This window comes from Macaca nemestrina, chromosome 8, assembly GCF_043159975.1.
Source record: "Macaca nemestrina isolate mMacNem1 chromosome 8, mMacNem.hap1, whole genome shotgun sequence".
NCBI lineage: Eukaryota > Metazoa > Chordata > Mammalia > Primates > Cercopithecidae > Macaca > Macaca nemestrina.
The window spans coordinates 63,029,111-63,046,173 of NC_092132.1; the positions used below are offsets into that span (position 1 = coordinate 63,029,111).

The following is a 17,063-nucleotide window of genomic DNA, read 5'->3' on the forward strand; positions in this document are numbered from 1 at the left end:
ATTTCTAACTTTCAACACATACCCCTACATTAACAGGTTAACATGAGGAACACAAAGACAGAAAAATGAACAACCAACAATACAAGGCATTGCATGATATGTTAAATTTATGTCTTTGAAAAAGGCTTTTAGAACAACAAGAAGGTAGGTCTTTAGAATTAAATTGATATGGAAGATGTCTCAGAGATGGTGGGGATTAAGTGGAGGGAAGATTTTATCGATAGATGTTATGGAGAATATTCTCGCCAAGGTGAAAGCCTAAGCAAAGGCAAGGGTAGAGAATGTACAAAATATGCTGGAGGAACAATGAACAATCCAGTTTTCTCAGAGCACAGTGTTCACGAAGTGGGGAAGAAGGCACTACATGTAGTACTTTGGGACATTAGTTTAATAGGTATAAAATATCAGAGAGAAGGCTTCCCATTTAATCCTCACACAATAAGATACCACTGAAGATATGTTAGTAGTTATATGAGCAGATAATGGAACAGTGAGAATATTTGACTGAAATTGAATATTAAGATTATTAATCTGTCTTTAAAAGGAATGATAGATTATAAAGTAAATAAATTATTTATCAATTGAAATAACAGATAGCATGCTACATGATAAAAAGGTGAAAATAGAATATCCTACCCTCAAGTTTATGATTACATCTAGAAATCAAACAAGTTAACCATCCTTTTCCTACAAAAAAAAAGAAAAAAAAAGACACAAAAGGAAGTGCTTTGAGACATCTATTAAAATATGGCTGGGAATCAAATGTTCTAGTGACCAATCCTATGGATGGTTGTACCATGTTAGAAAAAAATGATACCAAGACAGGGCATGAGGAGAGTCTTAAAAGATGACTACTATTTCCTCAGATTAACCAGTAAATCATTGGGGGAAAAAAAAAAAAAACTGGTTTACTGCACTAGCACCTTAAATTGACAGTTACTATTCTGCACCTGCTCATTAATCTCAAGGCAGACACTCCAAACTGGCACATCCCTGCCATTTTTACCCACTTGCCAAAGAAGTTTCTGGCTTCAGGCATCTCTGTTAAAATTTCTGGCACAATGAAAAGCATTCAAACCAAAAGAAGAATGACCAGAGACTCAGAGTCATTAAAATATCCATGCATCTATTTGGGAAATTAAAAATAAATCACAAAGAAGAAGAGCATATGTGGAAATGAGGCTGATACATGGGGATGAGATTAATAAACAATGATTTAGCTTCATATGATAAAGAGTTTGGTTTTGTTTTGTTGTGTTAGAGACAGGGTCTTGCTATGTTGCTTAAGTGGGACCTGAACTCCTGGGCTCAAGGAATCCTACCTAGCATCTGGGAAAACAGGCACATGCCACTGTTCCTGGCTATGCTAAGATGTTTATACTTTATCCCATAAATTTGGTTAACTCTTAAGCATTTTACAATGAGAGCATAACCCTTGTTCAGGAAGGCGTTTGAAAAACTCCCATGATAAGAGTTTACTGAACATATGGGAAGAGTACAAATTCCCAACAGCAACACCACTAGTTGTCTGTTCCCAAACTGGGGACAAAGAAGAGATGAAAAAATATTTTGAGGTCATAAGGATATTTAGCAGAGGAAAACTAAGTATGACAGTCTCTTTGTAATGCCTGACTTTGAGATTAATGGCTAGATTAGAATTAGCCACAGTCATATGGGAGAATTTAGAAAACGTAGGATATCAATTATGACACTGTCTTGAGAAACCAGTTGTGAGGCATGGTTAAAAATGGTTTATGAGCTACTCTGAGGGATTTTTAAAAATCTTATATCAATTCCATCTATCTCCTTTATCTATAGTAAAAGCATGCGTGATGTTCAAGTTCTCAAAAAAGAAGAAGATAACATTTGTATGAATATACACCAATACTACTAATAAAAACAACATCAAAAAAGTAATGGTGCTAAAGACATCTCTCCTGAGATTTCCACATCTGGTCCTAAGGTACATTTTCACTCTGTAGATTTTCTTCTTCATTATTTTCATTATGAATGTAGCTGGTGATGGATAGCACATTAATGACTCTATGTAGATTAGAACTTTTCCTTTGTATGACTCTGTATTCAACTGATTAGCTTGTGCTTATATGGGAAAACCAAGAGTGTCAAGTTTGGGAATGGAGTACCATTTGAATAAACCCAGTGATCAGTGCACCAGCCCCAATCCTTGGATGAGACTCAATCTTCTTTAATTTATTTCCATCTGTTACATACAATCTTTGTCCATTTGAACTGAGAGATTTTCCATTGACTTATTTCTTTATAAGGTATAGTTGGAAAACTACCAGCCTGTTACTACTGTTTCAACTTGATTTGACTTTCAGAAACTCATTTAATAATAGCTAACTTTTATTATTGAGTACTTACACATGCTAAATATTCTTTTAAGTATCTAAATGATACTTTAGAATTCAGTAGAATTATCTCTGTATTACAGATGAGGAAATGAAGGTTTTGAGAAATTAATTAATGCCTCAAACCACAGAGTTAGGAAATGTGTGGCTGGAATTTGAATTCAGGTACACAAATCATAGAGTTTTATCCCTTAAGTGCTAAGCTGTGCCAAACCATTTATCTGGCTAAACTCTATCAGCCAACATAAAATATGTCTTATCTATGAATATTTTGAGCCAAAGGAGGATGTCCCAACCAAAAAACACATAGAAGGTATTCACATATTTAACAAAAAATGAGGGCACAAAATAAGCATTAATTAGAAGAATATTTCCAATATGCAGGCTGATATTTTTAATTTTTTTCACCTCAATTTAGCTTCAATAAATAGAAAAAGAACTTTCAATGACAATTGAAATTGAAATTAGAAGGTTTTGTGAAGCAAGATATAAAATAATTTAATTATAAATAATGTAGATTAGCAAGACTTGACTATATCAAAGACAAAGAAAATTTTAAACCTCAGACTATAAGTGAAAATACATACTTGTGCCACAGTTTAAAATGTAGCTAACAAGATAAAGCACATCTAAAATTAATGGCAAAATGTCACTTAAAATCATATTTCAAATATGGCAGTTCTATGATCATTATTATTTTAGCTTTGGAGCCCACAATTTTGCATTTTCCCAAGCAATTTTAATGTGATCATTTGAGTTGGCACTGGATGGAATAAAATATATGATCCATTTCTACTCACTTCTCACATTACTTCAAGTCTGGCCAAAGCATCTATATAAAATCATTCTAATATGTTATTATAAATCATTCCCCCTGGTCTTTTTTCTTTTTTTTCCACCTCTCTACATTTATTGGGCCTCAGAGAATAGTGTGACACTGGAAGTCAGAGGCTTCCACTTATACTTGCGTGATAAAATGTTCTATCTTTATAGTCCTACTTTATTCATTCATGCATTTCTGACTTAACAACAAATCTGTCTTTAGCTGACAGAGCATGTTATTATAATCTAGAAGAGAAGAAGCCCAGTGGAGTCAATGATTTCATGAAAGAATTGAAAAACACAACGCTTCCATACCTTTAACTTTCAGAATCATTCTTAAGATGTTTTAGTTTTCCCTGGCACATATGTGGAAAGAGAGAACATTCCCTCACGCAAAAAATAGATGTTTATTTTGGATTTGCTATGAGAGAGGATCAAAGCTACGCTACAAGGAAAATAATGCTAAAGAGGATGCAACGTCATCCACCACACATAGAACAGGGAAATTCTGAAAACTTACTTACCATGGAGCAACAAATTTGTTTTTTTTTGTTTTTTTTTTTTGTTTTTTTTTTTGAGACGGAGTCTCGCTCTGTCGCCCAGGCTGGAGTGCAGTGGCCGGATCTCAGCTCACTGCAAGCTCCGCCTCCCGGGTTTATGCCATTCTCCTGCCTCAGCCTCCCGAGTAGCTGGGACTACAGGCGCCCGCCACCTCGCCCGGCTAGTTGTTTTGTATTTTTTTAGTAGAGACGGGGTTTCACCGTGTTAGCCAGGATGGTCTCGATCTCCTGAGCTCGTGATCCGCCCGTCTCGGCCTCCCAAAGTGCTGGGATTACAGGCTTGAGCTACCGCGCCCGGCAACTAATATTTTTTTTAAAAAAAAGCTATGAATAAAGACTAGCATCTCATTGACATGCCTAAAGTCTGTAACATACATTACAGACTGTTGGTTATTATTTGAATAGAAATCTTTTTCCTCCCCTTTTTAGGCTACTATTTGCTACCCCTGCCTTCTCTGTTACTATTCGCATAGAATATATTTTTCCATAACTTCACCTTCAACCTATTCTTCTTTGGATCTAAAGTCATTCTCTGGTAGACAGCATATGATTGGCTCATGCTTTTTAAAAATCCATTCTACCAACCTTTCTGTTTTGATTGGAGAGTTTAATCTATTCATATTTAAAGTAATTACTAGTGACTTCCATCATTTTGCTATTTGTTTCCTATATAGTTTCTTATTGCTTTTTTTGACCATTATTTCTTACATTACTGGTTTTCATGTGTGTATAGTTGGCTTTATTTGAATTTATACTAACGTAACTTTAATAACATACAAAACTGCTCATCTACAGCTCTGTCCCAATCCCTCTCAGTTACAACTTTGTACATTGTGTGTCCAAAAACAAAAACTAAGAATTATTTTAATGCATTAACAAAAATATGTTTTATAATGTATTTTAAATTCTAAAACAGAGTCCAGAATGGAATATACTTTGCCTTTTTTTAGACGTTAAACTTCTAATAGAATTTGTTAGTCAGTAATACAAGCATGGTAGAATCAACATACATAATCACTTACTAGCCTTTATCAGTGCTCTGGTGCAGGTTTGCTTAGGGTATCATTTCATATTTTATGTGTTTTTTTATATTTGATATTTGCTGAACACTATATGAATTTTTTACTTTGAATCCTACATATATTGGCTACCTACAAAATTAAAAACTAAAAGTTTCTAATATCATAGTTAGAAATACACATACACACACACACACACATACACACATCTAAATATATATGATTCACTTCCTCCATAAGCAGTTGAGTGTCTATAGTCTCTGAACATTGTTTTAGGAGCCAAGGTTCTTAGATTCATTATGATGCATAAAAATCTCTGGTCTTGAGAATTTATGTTTCATACACAAAGACAAAAAATGAGCAGGCATAAACAAATAAGATAAACTTCAAGAGGACAAATAATATTCCATTTATTTAGCCTTTTAAAAAAGGAAATATTTTCATTTCTGACAATATGGATGAACCTGGAGGACATTATGCTAAGTGCAATGTTAGACACAGAAAGACAAATACTGCATGATCTAACTTATGTGTGAAATCTGCAAACATTGAACTCGTAGATGCACAGAGTGAATAGTAGTTGCCAGGGGCTATGGAGTAGGGAGTAAATGTAAAGATGTTAGTTAAAGGGTACAAAGTTTTAGTTAGGCAGGTTGAATTATTTTTGTAGGTCTATTATACAGTATTGTGACTATCTGTACCTGATTGCAGAGTGAGTAAATCTTAAATGTTTTTACCACAAAAAAGTATGTGAGGTGATAGATATGCTAATTAGCTTGATTTAATGTTTTCACAATGTATACATGTAATCAAAACATCACATTGTTCCCTATAAATCCATATAATTTTTGTTTGACAACTATACTTCAATATGTCTTGGAGAAAAAAGAAAAAAATTAGCTTTTTTTTTTAACGACCCTCATTTTCAAACTCCGCAGCTCTTCTTCAGTATGCCTAGTCATGCTTTCCTCTTTTATTCATTACAACTCTTCCATTAAAATATTTGCACTGTGTGCTTTCATCAACTTCAAAGGAGTTGTGTGGTAGCAGTTACTCTTTGTTTTATTATTAAATTTTTAATTTAAGGAATGATGACTAATATGAAAGCTTCAATGAGTAACAAATGAAATAGTTGTGTTAAAATGTTAGATGAACTCGGCCAGGTGCGGTAGCTCATGCCTGTAATCCCAGCACTTTGGGAGACCTAGGTGGGCAGATCACTTAAGGTCAGGAGTTGGCGGCCAGCCTGGCCAACATGCTGAAACCTTGTCTCTACTAAAAACACAAAAATTCGCCAGGCACAGTGGCACGCACCTGTAATCCCAGCTACTCAGGAGGCTGAGGCAGGAGAATCACTTGAATCCAGGAGGTGGAAGTTGCAGTGAGCCGAGATCGCGCCACTGCACACAGGCCTGGAGGACAGAGCCTTACTCCATCTAAAAAAAAAAAAAGTTATACGAACTCCGAAATATATGTTCTATAGTTATTATGAACCACTGTGTACTATGCATTGGTCACCATATCAGGATAAGAATACAAATAAATGTAAATAATTTTTCGTGATTAATAATAATAACTAATTTCCTTTTGAGCCCTTGTTCTTAAGCCAAGAAGAATACCTAAATAAACAGTTAAATTTTGCAAATGAATAAAAGGTCTCAGAGCAATAGCTACCTTAAAGATAGCTTGATGGACATGTCTTCTAGCATTTAAATGTTGAACTTATTCAGGTTTCCAGTGTTCTGAAGGAGGTTCCTGCTGGATGTTAACGGGCTACTTTCACTCTTTTAGGATACATTAATTCAGAACATTTTGAAGGAGAATACAAGTTCCAGATTAATCATGTTTCTTTCTTACTGTAAAAATCTCATGTTGGAGTGGTTCTACAAATATTCTCAGCTTATTTACTTCTTCCATAAATAATTGAGTGTCCATGGTCTCTGAACATTGTTTTAGGAGCCAAGGTTCTTAGATTTACTGTGATATGTAACATCTCTGCTCCTGAGAATGCATGTTTTATACACAGAGACAAAAAATAAGCAGGCATTAACAAATAGGATAAACAATATATTGCAACGTATTCTCTGCAATGTGCAATCCATTTAGATAACTAACAGCTTGCTATATGAAACTAAAAGAGATGAAAGTTTATTGAAATTGTGATATATTGACGAACATTTGGGTGGTAAACTAGAATTATTTCTTGCCTTGTTTTATCAATTCATATTATGACAGGTTGATGTAAAGGGCATAATATGCTTTGTTACACTTTATTCCTTAAGTATCAATCAGTCTGTCTCCCTCTGCTCTATGGAGTCCATCATTGCCCCCAAGAAGTTGAGAAATGCCACTTCAGCAAGTAGAGGTGTGTAAAGACGGATAGGAAGAGATGAAAAAGGCCCTGACTTGACAAGTTTATAGAGAGAAGAAAGGGAATGAAAGCATGTCTTAACCTCCCTGGCCTGGCCAAGTTTCCCACTGGAAGAGATTCAGTGGATACCTAAAAGGGAGAACTAAAAAGCTTAGGGGTTTTGCTACAGTTCCCACTGAGAGCCACAGAAAAGATTGCCTGGCAAAGGGTCCACCTCTCAAGAGTCAGAAGGAGGTATATGTTGGTGATGGAGTTGTTTGGTTGACTCGTGCAGAACACAGATCGGGGTAAAGGCTGAAAGTGAACTAGGCAGGCTGGAAACTAAATGAGAGCCCGGCTTTGGTAAAATGTGCATCACCAGGAAAAGAGTAGTGAGGCTGAGTCCTGACTGAGGGAAGAGAGAGAGAGTGACAGAGAACAAGAAAAGGGAGAGGCAGGCTGCCAACGTTGACAAGGAAAGATTCGACTAGACAGACAAGTAATAGTAACACTTGTACCTTCAAGACCAGAGAGAGAAGACCCAGAGTGTTTTCCAATGACCTTCAATCAGATCTGAGGCTCCTTCAACTCTGCTGCAAGGACTTCATAAGCGCCTCATGTTCCCAGGTACTATATGGAAAAGAAGGAGGGATAAGCAAAGATTGAGCATTTACCTGAATAATCCACTATAAAGAGAAAGTAAGTCATTTCAACAAGAAAAGAGCTAGAAAACAAATAGGAAGTTTGTTTTTCCCTGGTATTATTTGAGATGCATAGTTATAAGGAAATGTCATCAGTTATAATAAATCGTTTTGTATTCTGAATAGCACACTGAGGGACTTTTGACTCAGTAACATTCAGCCAGGTTTTTTATTTTTAATTTTTCTGTTATGCAATGGAGAACTCAAAATTATTTATTTTCTGCAAACAAAACAGTGTCTCTATTTTAGTAACTTATATGTTGTAAATAGAGTTAAGTAGTGGTTTTTTCAATTACATTATTATAGGATTAAATGTTGGTTTAAAATATTGTTGTTGGGTATTTATTATAGGAAATATATTATAGACAAATTCTTTTTTGAAAATGTAATACATTAGAAGTGATCATTTTAATAAACTGGATACATTTACTTCCGAACTTTATTTAGGCAGCATTAAAATACATATAGTTTAAAACATTTTAAGTATTTTTTATTAGAGAGGCATAATAATAAACTCTGAAGAATCCTAAAGGTTATAGAGAAAATCAACTGCATTTTTAGTATATGGTAAATTATATATTATCAATTCATAAACCTGTGTTGTACTTGCAGCACAAAATATGTCATAAATATTTCTACATGCAAATTGAATATTTAATAAAGAAAATACTAACAGTGGCTATTACTTGACAAAGGCTTATTTTTAATTTTTGTCTTTCTTTGTGAGCTTTTCTGTCTCTAAATTTCCTGCACTTAACCTGTCATTATTTTTGCAACATAAAATTAAATAATCAAGCATACATATATGTTATATTTTTAATCATTAATATGAAACAAATAATACAAATTTTTGAAAAAAAGTTAGAATATAAACCGTAGGGAGATACTAAACTAATTTGATTAGGTGTGTACACTTGTTCATTAAAATAAACCCTGCTTAACATTTCTACTTACTTTATAGATGTTATCTCTTAATCTTAATTTTAAATTATGTTAATTTTTACAGTCTCTAGCAGTTACTTATTATTTTTCAGCAGTGTTAGTCCTGCACAGGACTAATAAATATGCATCTACATATTTTAACCCTTCTCTGGTTATCCTTGGAATAATACATAAACATTATTAGGAAATGCTCATTAATTCACTGCTTTGAGGTTGATATTGAGGTGATTTGGTTTCAGACATATGTGAGTTTGTGCAGACACAAGCAAACTCAAAGTGACAGATTTATGTATGAGGTAAAGGCCAAGCAGAACGAGTGGCAGGGACTGAGATTCCCAACCCTAGAAGGATTTATACTAATTTTGATTGACCCCTTGTAGCATACATTGTAGTAAGTATTCAAATATGAACAAAAGACTAGAATATAGATTGCTTAAAGTCTCTTTGAGATTATAGGAAAAGAGTGAAATCTGTGTCACTGTAAGTAGCAGACACATTTGGTTGGCTGGTTCTATGATTTTAGGAAATGAAGCCCCAAACCTCCGGGCTGGTATGAGCACTTCAGCTCACATAGGCCCCACTATTCCCTGATATTTTAACCCTGCCTTATTTACATATATATGTATGTTATCTTGTATACCACGATAAGTACTTATATTTCTGTTCCTTCTTGGAGAAGTTTTCATAGTTCTATAAACAATAAAACATAAAATTGAGAGCAAGATATTTCATCTGTTTTGTTTACTGCTATATCTTCAGCAAGGAGAACAATGTCTTGAATATAGTGATGCCTCAAATCTTCTTAAATCATCAAATAATAAGTATAATAACCATTTTCTATTCTAAATCCTTACAGAAAGACTATATTAACTATTATTTTTCACAATAATCTTCATATATTTTCTCACAGAACTTACTCCACTTAGCAGTCAGGACAAATTAAAAATCAGCTACGTGTATTTTTCTTATTAAATTTACTGTCATGATTGCTAATGAAACCTCTTATCAACTCTAAATTTTCTCTAAGGTTTAAATTCATACATTTTAATTAAATTCCTAAGTAAATTGACACTGAATATGGTTTGGCTGTGTCCCCACCCAAATCTCATCTTGAATTTTAACTCCCATAATTCCCATATGTCATGGGAAGAACCGAGTGCGAGATGACTGAATTATGGGGTGGGTCTTTCTTTCAGTGTTCTCATGATAGTTAATGAGTCTCATGCAATCTGATGGTTTAAAAAAAAAACACCTCTCCCCGGCCCCTGAAAATTATGAATGATATAACAGGACAGTTTACACTTGCTGTGATATTGTCAGTACTATCATCTTCTCCCATCCCCTGAATATTACGAACAATATCATAGGGGGTTGTACATCCCCTGCCATATTCAGAGTAATATCATCTTCTCCTCCCCTGGATATTATGAACAATATCAAAGGAGGGTGTACACACCCTGAGAAATTGGGAGTAATATCCTCTGCCACACTGGATATTATGAACAATATTACAAAAAATGTACACAAAGTGTGTTTACGATATTGGGAGTAATAACATCTTCCTCGCCAGATATTATGCACAATATCACAGTAGGGTGTACACTCCCTGTGATATGGGAGTAATATTATCCTCTCACTGGATATTACAAACAATATTGCAGGGGTGTGTACATCCCCTGCGATATGTGGAGTCATATCATTTTCTCTCCCACTGAATATTATGAACAATATCACAGGGGGGGTGTACATAGCAGGAGATATGGGAGTATCATCATGTCCTCCCCCGTGGATATTACAAACAATATCGCAGGGGTGTGTACATCCCCTCCCTGGATAATACGGACAATATCGCAGGAAGGGGTGTACACCCTTTGCAATATGGGGACTAACATCATCCTCTCCCCGCCTGGACATTACAAACAATATCTCATACACCCCCTGCGATATGGGGAGTAACATCCTCTCCTCTTATGGATATCACGAACTATATCGTAGCGGGGTGTACACTCACTGGGATATAGTGAGAAACATCATCCTCTCCCCTTTGCATATTGTAGACAACATTTCCAGAAAGTTTACACATTCTGCGATATGGAGAGTAACATCATCCTCCCCCCTATCCTGGATATTATGGATATGTACACCCCACTGCGATATGAGGAGTAACTTCATCCTCTCCCTTTCTTGATATTACGGACCATATGGCAGGGGAGTGTACACCCCCTGGAATGTGAGGAGTAACATCATCCTCTCTCCTCTTGGATGTTACGGACAATATCACAGGAAGGTGTACACCTCCTGCGATATGGGGAGTAGTATCATCCTCTCCCCCCGGATGTTATGGACAATATCACACGGGGTTGTACACCTTCTGCGATACGGGGAGTATATCATCCCCTCTCCCTCTGGATGTTACGGACAATTTCACAGGGGCGTGAACACCTCCTGCAATATGGGATGTAATATCATCGCCTCCCCCACAGATGTTATGGACAATATTACAGTGGGTGTAAAATCCCTGTAATTTGAGGAGTAATATCATTCTCTTCCCCCGTAGGTGAAATGGACAGTATCGCAGTGGGGTGTACACACTTTGCGTTATGGAGAATAGTATCATCCTCTCCACCCCTGGATGTTACGGACAATATTACAGGATATATACACACCCTGCGATATGAGAAGAAATATCATCCTCTCCACCCTGGGTATTACAGACAATATCACAGGTGGGTGTACAGGCTTTGCGACATTGGAAGTAATATCATCCTCTCCCGCCCTGGATATTTGAAACAATATCACTGGGGAGGGGGGCGTACATCTCCTGCGATATTGGGATATTATCTTCTTTCCCCTGGATAGTAGAAACAATATCACAAGTAGGGTGCATACCCCCTGAGCTATTGGGAGTAATATCATTCTATTTCCCCCTGTATATTAGAAACAATATCACAGGAAGGGTATACAATCCCTGCGCTATTGGGAGTAATATCATCCTTTCCCCCCTGGATCTTAGGGACAATATTTCATGGGGGTGTACACTCTCTGCGATATTGGGAGTAAGAACATCCTCTCCCCCGTGGATATTAGGAACAATATCACAAAGGGAGTGTCCCTCCTCTGTGATATTGAGCATCATATCATCCTCTACCAACATGGATATTAGGAACAATATCACAGAAGGGGTGTACACCGTCTGCGGTATTGACAGTAATATCATCATCTCCCCTTTTGAATATTAGGAACAATATCACAAGGGGCGGTATGCACCACCTGCTATATTGGGAGTAATATCATCCTTCCCTTCCCTGAATATTACGAACTCTATTACAGAATGGCGTACACCCCCCTGCAATATTGAGGGTAATATTATCTTCTCACTGCCCTGGATATTATGAACAGTATCATGGGGGATAGACAACCCCCTGCCATATTGGGAGTAATATTTTCTCCCCCAGTGGATATTACACACAAAATCACGGGGGGTGTACACTCCTGCAATATTGGGAATAATATCATCCTCTCCCCCTGAAAATGATAAACAATATCACAGGGGACTGTACACTCCCTGTGATATTGGGATTAATATCATCCTCTCCCCTCACCTGAAAATTATAAACAATATCACAGGGGAGTGTGCACTCCCTGCAATATTGGGCATAATATCTCTCTCTGCCACCTCAGATATTACAAACAGTATCACAGAGGATGTACACACAAGATGTTTACCATATTGGGAGTAATATCATCTCCCCCCCCGGACATTACTAACAATAGCACAGTAGGGTGTACACCCTCTGCAATATGGGGAGTAATATCCTCTCCCCCTGGATATTACGAATATGGCAGGGGTGTGTACGCCCCTGCAATATCGGGAATAATATTATTTTCTCTCCTCCTGAATATTACGAACAATATCGCAGAGGGGTGTACATGCCCAGCGATATGGGTGGTAACATTATCTCCTTTCACCGTGGATATTACAAACAATATAACAGGGGTGTGTATACCCCTTTGATATGGAGAGTAACATCATCCTCTCCCTTCCTGGATATTACGAACAATATCGCAGTGGCATGTATGTTGCTTGCGATATGAAGAGTAACATCATTCTCTCGCCCCCTGGTTATTATGGAAAATATCCCAGGGGGGTGTACACCCACTGCGATATGGGGAGTAACATCACCTTCTCTTTCGCTGTATATTACGGACAATATCGCAGGGGGTGGTATACTTTCCCCGTGATATAAAGAGTAACATTATCCTCCCCCTCCCTGGATATAACAAACAATATCGCAGGGAGGTTTACACCCTTTTTAATATGAGGATTAACATTATCCTATCCTCACCTAAACATTATGGGCAATATCGCATGGGGGTATACACCCCCGGTGATATGGAAAGTAATATCATCCACTCCCTTCCTGGAAATTACAAACAATATCTTAGGGGGGGCCGGGCGCGGTGGCTCAAGCCTGTAATCCCAACACTTTGGGAGGCCGAGACGGGCGGATCACGAGGTCAGGAGATCGAGACCATCCTGGATAACACGGTGAAACCCCGTCTCTACTGAAAAAATACAAAAAACTAGCCGGGCGTGGTGGCAGGCACCTGTAGTCCCAGCTACTCGGGAGGCTGAGGCAGGAGAATGGCGTAAACCCGGGAGGCGGAGCTTGCAGTGAGCTGAGATCCGGCCACTGCACTCCAGCCTGGGCGACAGAGCGAGACTCCGTCTCAAAAAAAAAAAAAAAAAAAAAATCTTAGGGGGGTGTACACCCCCTGGGGTGTGGGGCATAACATCATCCTCTCCCCATCCCGAATATTATGAACAATATCACAGGTGAGTGAACACTCACCGGAATATTGGTGGTGATATCATCTTCTTTCCCCTTGGATATTATGAACAATATCACAGGGTGGTGTACACCATCTGCGATATGGGGAGTAATATCATCCTCACTCCCCGTGGATATTACACACAATATCACCAGGGGAGTCTACAGCCCGTGTGATATTGGGAGTGACATCATTCTCTACCGTTGTGGATATGAACAATATCACAGGAGGGTGTACACTCCCTGAGACATTAAGAGTAATATCATCCTGTTTTTCCCTGGATATTATGAACAACTTCACAGGGGTGACTACCCCTTGTTCGATATTGAGAGTAATCCCAGTATCACAGGGGGGTGTACACCCCCTTTCATATTGGCAGTAATATTATCTTCTTACCCCCTGGATATTATGAACAATATCAAAGGAGGGTGTACAACCTCTGCAATATTGGTAGTAATGTCATCCTCTTTCCTTCCTGATAGTACAATCAATATTACGGTGGGGCGTACAGCCCTTGCAATATTGGGAGTAATATCATTCTCTCCTTCCCTGAAAATTACAAACAATATCACAGGGGTGTGTACACCTTCAGCGAAATTGGGAGTAGTATCTTCCTCCCTCCACATCTGCTTATTACAAAAAATATCACTGGGGGGTGTTCACCCGCTGCAATATTGGGAATAATATCATCCTCTCCCTTCCTGGATATAACAAACAACATCACAGGGGGATGTACATCATCTGCCATATTGGAAGTAATATCATCCTCTCCTCCCCGGAAATTCCGAAAAATATCAAAAAGGGGTTTACAACACCTTGATATTGGGAGTAATATCTTCCTCTCCCACTTTTATTACTACGAACAACATCACAGGGCGGTGTACATTCCTGCAGTATTGGAAGTAGTGTCATTCCCTCCCCCCTCGATATTATGAGCAATATCACAGGGGAGTGAGCTACCTCTGCGATATTGAGAGAAATATTATCCTCCCCCTTTCTGGATATTACGAACAATATCACTGGGGGGTGTTCACACAGCGTGTTTACGATATTAGGATTACTATCATCCTTTGCATCCCTGGATATCACCGGGGCTTGTACACCCCATGGGATATTGGGAGTAGTATCATCATCTCTCCACCTGGATATTACGAACAATATTACAGGGGGGTGTACACCCCCTGCGATATTCAGAGTAATATTATCCTCTCCCTCTCTGGATATTAAGAACAACATCACAGGGGGCTACACACCCCTTGCGAATTTGGGAGTAATATTTTCTCCCTTTCTGGATATTAGGAACAATATTACAAGAAGGTTTACACACCCTACGATATTGTTGAGTAATAGCATCCTCTCCCCACCTGGATATTGCGAACAATATGACAAAGTGGTGTACAGTCCTTGGGATATTGGGAGTAATATAATCCTCTCTTCCCCTGGATATTATGAACAACAGTAGAGAGGAGTGTACAACCTTAGCGATATTAGGGGTAATATTATCCTCTCCCCCTTTGGATATTGTGAACAATATCACAGGGGAGTGTACACCATGTACAGTATTGGAAGTAATATCATCCTCTCTCTTCCTGGAAAGTATGAAAAATATCACAGGGGGATGTATACCCCCTGCAATATTCGGAGTAATAGCATCCTCTCCTACCCTGAATATTTTGAACAATATCACAGTGGGGTGTACCCCCCACTCGATATTGAGAATAACATCACCCTCTTTTTTCTGGATATTATGAACAATATCACAGGGGGGTGTACACTACCTTCTATATTAAGTGTAATATTATACTCTTCCCCCCTGGATATTACGAACAATATCACAGAAGGGTATATACTCTCTATGTGTACACCCCCTGTGATATTGTTCCTAAAAACCAGGGAGGGAGAGGAGGTTGTTACTATTTATATCGCAAGGCATTTACACCTCCCTGCGATATTGTTCGTAATATCACGGGGAGGAGGGAGAGAAGATGATGTTACTCCCTATACTGCAGGGGATGTACACACCCCGGCAATATTGTTTGTAATATCCATGGGGGGAGGGGATGATGTTACTCCTCATATTGCCAGGCGTGTACAGCCCCCTGCGACATTGTTCGTAATATTCAGGTGAAGATAAAATTATATTACTGCACATATCACAGGGGATGTACACAGCCCTGCAATATTGGTGGTAATATTCGGGAGGGAAGAGGGGTGATATTACTCCTCATATCGCAGGGGATGTGCACCCCACTTCAATAATGTTTTAAAATCCGGGGGGGAGAGGATATTACTCCCAATATCGAAAATACCTTCTGTATACATTTTCTGTGATATTGTTCATAATATCTAGGATGGCAGAGGATGATATGACTCCCAATATCGCAGGGTGTGCTCACCCTCCTTTGATACTGTTCGTAATATCCAGGAGAGGAGAGGATATTACTCTAAATATGGCTGGCAGTGTACACCCCTCTGTGATATTGTCCGTAATATCCAGAGGTGGACAAAATGTCATTACTCTCAATATCGCAAGGTATGTACACCACCTTGTGACATTGTTCGTAAAACTCAGAGGAGGGGAGAATGATGTGACTCCTAATATTGTAGGGATTGTACACCACTCTGTGATATTGTTCATAATATTTAGGGGTGGAGAGTATGATCTTACTCCCAATGTCGCAGGTAGTGTTCACTCCCCTCGTGATATTGTTCATAATATCCTGGGGTGGGAGACAATGTTATTACTTCCAATATCGCAGGGGGAGTACACCAACCTATTATATTGTTGCTAATATCCAGGAGGGGAGAGGATGTTATTACTCCCGATGTCGCAGGGGGTGTACACCCTTCGGTCATATTATTCCTAATATCCAGGTGGTGAGAAGATGATATTAACCCCAATATCGAGGTGCTATACACCCCTCTGTGACACCGTTCATAATATCCAAGGGGGCAGAAGACGATATTACTCCCTATATCGCAGGGGGTGTGCACCCTTCTGTGATATTGTTGGTAATTTCCGGGGGGGGGGGTGGGAGAGGATGACATTACTTCCTATATCGCAGGTGGTGTACACCCCTTGTGATATTATTCGTAATATCCAAGTGGGGGAAGTGTGATATTGCACCCAATATCACAGAAGGTGTACACCCCCCTGTGATATTGTTCGTAATATCCCAGTAGGGTGAGGATGATACTACTCTCAATATAATTGTGATATTGCTTGTAATATCCAGGAAGAAAGAGGATGATATTACTCCTAATATCACAGGGCGTGTACATCCTTTTTGATATTGTTTTTTATGTCCAGTGGGGAAGAGGACGATATTACTCCCAATATCACAGGGGTTGTACATTTCCCTGTGGTATTGTTTTTAATATTCACGAAAGAAGATATTACTCTTATTATTGGAGGGGGTGCATCCCCCTGTGATAATGTTCATAATATTGAGGGGGAAGATTAT

General features: G+C 38.2%; 2 long non-coding RNA genes across 2 annotated transcripts in view; one reads left to right on the forward strand and one right to left on the reverse strand.

Annotated features, from left to right (window-relative positions):
- Positions 1-17: 17 nt before the first annotated feature.
- The window catches only part of LOC139355665 (uncharacterized), a 30,719-nt gene continuing 13,673 nt past the window's right edge, over positions 18-17,063 (forward strand). The window contains exons 1-2 of the long non-coding RNA XR_011606495.1: positions 18-144; positions 1,819-1,963. This is a non-coding gene — a long non-coding RNA (uncharacterized lncRNA). The remainder of the gene's footprint in view (positions 145-1,818; positions 1,964-17,063) is intronic.
- LOC139355666 (uncharacterized) overlaps positions 6,098-17,063 on the reverse strand; it is a 32,977-nt gene continuing 22,011 nt past the window's right edge. The window contains exons 2-3 of the long non-coding RNA XR_011606496.1: positions 7,642-7,753; positions 6,098-6,209 (exon numbers count right to left, since the gene is read on the reverse strand). This is a non-coding gene — a long non-coding RNA (uncharacterized lncRNA). The remainder of the gene's footprint in view (positions 6,210-7,641; positions 7,754-17,063) is intronic.